Source organism: Drosophila hydei, unplaced genomic scaffold (genome assembly GCF_003285905.1).
Source record: "Drosophila hydei strain 15085-1641.00,03,60 unplaced genomic scaffold, DhydRS2 tig00008152-arrow-arrow-pilon, whole genome shotgun sequence".
Lineage (NCBI taxonomy): Eukaryota > Metazoa > Arthropoda > Insecta > Diptera > Drosophilidae > Drosophila > Drosophila hydei.
In genome coordinates, this window is record NW_022045855.1 from 12,501 (window position 1) to 18,538 (window position 6,038).

The 6,038-nt window shown below is 36.3% G+C and overlaps 1 non-coding gene and 1 pseudogene across 1 annotated transcript; both read left to right on the forward strand.

Moving 5' to 3' along the window:
• The first annotated feature begins 2,269 nt into the window (after nt 1-2,269).
• Nucleotides 2,270-2,448, forward strand: LOC115483729. The gene has a single exon (XR_003944586.1). It is a non-coding gene; the product is annotated as a 5.8S ribosomal RNA (ribosomal RNA).
• A 397-nt stretch (nt 2,449-2,845) lies between these two features.
• On the forward strand, nt 2,846-5,613 carry LOC115483727 (annotated as a pseudogene).
• Nucleotides 5,614-6,038: the final 425 nt, after the last annotated feature.

A 6,038-nucleotide genomic window follows, 5' to 3' on the forward strand; every position in this document is an offset into this window, starting at 1 on the left:
ATTTAAATGGAAGGTACTATATCTCATTGTATATTTTGTATGAGAAAATTGAAGATATATATTTCTTTTTTCAAATCAAATAATACTGAGGAAGGTCTAGCATAAAAGAAAAATTTTAATTTTTTTTTCATCTAGAATTGCCTCTTATTAATGATGCGTTAAAAAGAATTGTTGTAAATATTATAGATCTTCAAAATGTATAATTAGTAGAATCCATTATATTGAACAAAATAATATTTGTTCGATTAACATTGTTTTATACAACCTCAACTCATATGGGACTACCCCCTGAATTTAAGCATATTAATTAGGGGAGGAAAAGAAACTAACAAGGATTTTCTTAGTAGCGGCGAGCGAAAAGAAATCAGTTCAGCACTAAGTCACTTTGTCTATATGGCAAATGTGAGATGCAGTGTATGGAACATCAATATTCTAGTATGAGAAATTAACGATTTAAGTCCTTCTTAAATGAGGCCATTTACCCACAGAGGGTGCCAGGCCCGTATAACGTTAATGATTACTAGATGATGTTTCCAAAGAGTCGTGTTGCTTGATAGTGCAGCACTAAGTGGGTGGTAAACTCCATCTAAAACTAAATATAACCATGAGACCGATAGTAAACAAGTACCGTGAGGGAAAGTTGAAAAGAACTCTGAATAGAGAGTTAAATAGTACGTGAAACTGCTTAGAGGTTAAGCCCGATGAACCTGAATATCCGTTATGGAAAATTCATCATTAGAATTGTAATGTTTAAAAAATATTATAATAATAGTGTGCATTTTTTCCATATAAGGACATTGTAATCTATTAGCATATTAATTTATCATACATTTATGTCATTTTGTTTGTTTCAATTAAAGTGCTTGCATTTTAACATGAAATAAAAGTTGTAATATTGATAAAGTGCTGATAGATTTATAAGATTACAGTGCGTTAATTTTTCGGAATTATATAATGGCATGATTATATAATGATTATTATCATTGATTTTTATGTTTATTATATGCACTTGTATGATTAACAATGCGAAAGATTCAGGATACCTTCGGGACCCGTCTTGAAACACGGACCAAGGAGTCTAACATATGTGCAAGTTATTGGGATATAAACCTAATAGCGTAATTAACTTGACTAATAATGGGATTAGTTTTTTAACTATTTATAGTTAATTAACACAATCCCGGGGCGTTCTATATAGTTATGTATAATGATATTTATATTATTTATGCCTCTAACTAGAACGTACCTTGAGCATATATGCTGTGACCCGAAAGATGGTGAACTATACTTGATCAGGTTGAAGTCAGGGGAAACCCTGATGGAAGACCGAAACAGTTCTGACGTGCAAATCGATTGTCAGAATTGAGTATAGGGGCGAAAGACCAATCGAACCATCTAGTAGCTGGTTCCTTCCGAAGTTTCCCTCAGGATAGCTGGTGCATATAAATATTATATAAAATAATCTTATCTGGTAAAGCGAATGATTAGAGGCCTTAGGGTCGAAACGATCTTAACCTATTCTCAAACTTTAACTCGCATTGATTACGTCCCTGCCCTTTGTACACACCGCCCGTCGCTACTACCGATTGAATTATTTAGTGAGGTCTCCGGACGTGATCACTGTGACGCCTCGTGTGTTGCGGTTGTTTCGCAAAAGTTGACCGAACTTGATTATTTAGAGGAAGTAAAAGTCGTAACAAGGTTTCCGTAGGTGAACCTGCGGAAGGATCATTATTGTATAATGTTCTTTTCCGTTAGTAAAAAAGATTTTGTATTTAACAATATAAAATTTTTATTGTCATTAAATTATTCACAGAATTCTCGTTTACAAATTTTTATAAGCCAGCTTAGTTATAAAGTAAAGTTGTAATGTTTATATATGGATATAATATTTGTAAACGTGATGATGTGGAAATAAATTGCGTGTATATGGACCATAGTATACATGCGTTGCACAGACGTATTGCTCATTATCTAATTTGCATACGTTATATAAACGCAACAACCTGAATATATAATGTTGTACCTGATTTCAGGTTAACGTTTTACATATATCTGTAAAAATGTTTATTATTAGTAATTATATGAAGTTTTTTGTCATGTACCACGTTTTTAAAGATTATGTAAAACTAAGACATTTCGCAACATTGTTCAGGTATAAAAACATTTTTATTGAAGGAATTGATATATGCCAGTTAAATGGTGTATTTTTAATTTCTTTCAATAAACATATTTATGACGTAATGAAATAAACCAATATAAATTTTATCACTCTAAGCGGTGGATCACTCGGCTCATGGGTCGATGAAGAACGCAGCAAACTGTGCGTCATCGTGTGAACTGCAGGACACATGAACATCGACATTTTGAACGCATATCGCAGTCCATGCTGTTATGTACTTTAATTAATTTTATAGTGCTGCTTGGACTACATATGGTTGAGGGTTGTAAGACTATGCTAATTAAGTTGTTTGAAAATTTTTTTGAAATTTTCGAGCATATGGTATATTATTGGATATTTTTTAATGTGTATGTGTCTGAAGGGAGGCATACATTTGTAAAATAATATTCATAATATTAAAATATTTAAATGGAAGGTACTATATCTCATTGTATATTTTGTATGAGAAAATTGAAGATATATATTTCTTTTTTCAAATCAAATAATACTGAGGAAGGTCTAGCATAAAAGAAAAATTTTAATTTTTTTTTCATCTAGAATTGCCTCTTATTAATGATGCGTTAAAAAGAATTGTTGTAAATATTATAGATCTTCAAAATGTATAATTAGTAGAATCCATTATATTGAACAAAATAATATTTGTTCGATTAACATTGTTTTATACAACCTCAACTCATATGGGACTACCCCCTGAATTTAAGCATATTAATTAGGGGAGGAAAAGAAACTAACAAGGATTTTCTTAGTAGCGGCGAGCGAAAAGAAATCAGTTCAGCACTAAGTCACTTTGTCTATATGGCAAATGTGAGATGCAGTGTATGGAACATCAATATTCTAGTATGAGAAATTAACGATTTAAGTCCTTCTTAAATGAGGCCATTTACCCACAGAGGGTGCCAGGCCCGTATAACGTTAATGATTACTAGATGGTGTTTCCAAAGAGTCGTGTTGCTTGATAGTGCAGCACTAAGTGGGTGGTAAACTCCATCTAAAACTAAATATAACCATGAGACCGATAGTAAACAAGTACCGTGAGGGAAAGTTGAAAAGAACTCTGAATAGAGAGTTAAATAGTACGTGAAACTGCTTAGAGGTTAAGCCCGATGAACCTGAATATCCGTTATGGAAAATTCATCATTAGAATTGTAATGTTTAAAAAATATTATAATAATAGTGTGCATTTTTTCCATATAAGGACATTGTAATCTATTAGCATATTAATTTATCATACATTTATGTCATTTTGTTTGTTTCAATTAAAGTGCTTGCATTTTAACATGAAATAAAAGTTGTAATATTGATAAAGTGCTGATAGATTTATAAGATTACAGTGCGTTAATTTTTCGGAATTATATAATGGCATGATTATCATTGATTTTTATGTTTATTATATGCACTTGTATGATTAACAATGCGAAAGATTCAGGATACCTTCGGGACCCGTCTTGAAACACGGACCAAGGAGTCTAACATATGTGCAAGTTATTGGGATATAAACCTAATAGCGTAATTAACTTGACTAATAATGGGATTAGTTTTTTAACTATTTATAGTTAATTAACACAATCCCGGGGCGTTCTATATAGTTATGTATAATGATATTTATATTATTTATGCCTCTAACTAGAACGTACCTTGAGCATATATGCTGTGACCCGAAAGATGGTGAACTATACTTGATCAGGTTGAAGTCAGGGGAAACCCTGATGGAAGACCGAAACAGTTCTGACGTGCAAATCGATTGTCAGAATTGAGTATAGGGGCGAAAGACCAATCGAACCATCTAGTAGCTGGTTCCTTCCGAAGTTTCCCTCAGGATAGCTGGTGCATATAAATATTATATAAAATAATCTTATCTGGTAAAGCGAATGATTAGAGGCCTTAGGGTCGAAACGATCTTAACCTATTCTCAAACTTTAAATGGGTAAGAACCTTAACTTTCTTGATATGAAGTTTAAGGTTATGATATAATGTGCCCAGTGGGCCACTTTTGGTAAGCAGAACTGGCGCTGTGGGATGAACCAAACGTAATGTTACGGTGCCCAAATTAACAACTCATACAGAAACCATGAAAGGCGTTGGTTGCTTAAAACAGCAGGACGGTGATCATGGAAGTCGAAATCCGCTAAGGAGTGTGTAACAACTCACCTGCCGAAGCAACTAGCCCTTAAAATGGATGGCGCTTAAGTTGTATACCTATACATTACCGCTAAAGTAGATGATTTATATTACTTGTAATATAAATTTTGAAACTTTAGTGAGTAGGAAGGTACAATGGTGTGCATAGAAGTGTTTGGCGTAAGCCTGCATGGAGCCGCTATTGGTACAGATCTTGGTGGTAGTAGCAAATAATCGAATGAGACCTTGGAGGACTGAAGTGGAGAAGGGTTTCGTGTGAACAGTGGTTGATCACGAGTTAGTCGGTCCTAAGTTCAAGGCGAAAGCCGAAAATTTTCAAGTAAAGAAAAATCAGAATCAATGTGCCTATATACCGATTTTTATACACTTGAATAATTTTGAACGAAAGGGAATACGGTTCCAATTCCGTAACCTGTTGAGTATCCGTTTGTTATTAAATATGGGCCTCGTGCTCATCCTTGGCAACAGGAACGACCATAAAGAAGCCGTCGAGAGATATCGGAAGAGTTTTCTTTTCTGTTTTATAGCCGTACTACCATGGAAGTCTTTCGCAGAGAGATATGGTAGATGGGCTAGAAGAGCATGACATATACTGTTGTGTCGATATTTTCTCCTCGGACCTTGAAAATTTATGGTGGGGATACGCAAACTTCTCAACAGGCCGTACCAATATCCGCAGCTGGTCTCCAAGGTGAAGAGTCTCTAGTCGATAGAATAATGTAGGTAAGGGAAGTCGGCAAATTAGATCCGTAACTTCGGGATAAGGATTGGCTCTGAAGATTGAGATAGTCGGGCTTGATTGGGAAACAATAACATGGTTTATGTGCTCGTTCTGGGTAAATAGAGTTTCTATCATTTTTATGGTAGTTTCTTGTTCCCCGGATAGTTTAGTTACGTAGCCAATTGTGGAACTTTCTTGCTAAAATTTTTAAGAATACTAGTCGGGCAACCGATTAGTTCTTTTAAATTATAACGATTATCAATTAACAATCAATTCAGAACTGGCACGGACTTGGGGAATCCGACTGTCTAATTAAAACAAAGCATTGTGATGGCCCTAGCGGGTGTTGACACAATGTGATTTCTGCCCAGTGCTCTGAATGTCAAAGTGAAGAAATTCAAGTAAGCGCGGGTCAACGGCGGGAGTAACTATGACTCTCTTAAGGTAGCCAAATGCCTCGTCATCTAATTAGTGACGCGCATGAATGGATTAACGAGATTCCTACTGTCCCTATCTACTCAGTTTGTGTTCGACAGTCGCCGCGAGTGGACGTGCTTACGCTTGCCTGCGTAGAATTTACCGTTTAGAAATCTAAAGAGCGCTTAAATTGTCTTCTCGGCGATAAGCTGTGCGCGAGCTTACAGTTTACAGTTACTGTGTCGTGATTGGTCGGCCAATCAGAAACAAACTAAAAAGTGCGGCATACTTTTGCGCTGCAAAGATATAAAAAAGGGTTGCATACCCTAAGGCTGCGTTTCTTCTGCCTTCTGTTGCCTAGTGCCTAGGCATGGAGAGCGATGCTAGCAGCAGTGCTGCCAGCTCGGCGCGATCAGTGTCGGGCCGTAAGAAGCGCGGGCGCCCCGCTGCGGTGGCGCGCGTGTCAACGCGCTTGATGTCGGATGACGTCATGCCGCCACCGCTGGATTCGCCCCCGCGGAAGCTACGTGCGCCAGCCTTGAGCTCGGGCGACGATAGCGATGCGTCGCTGGCAGCTGT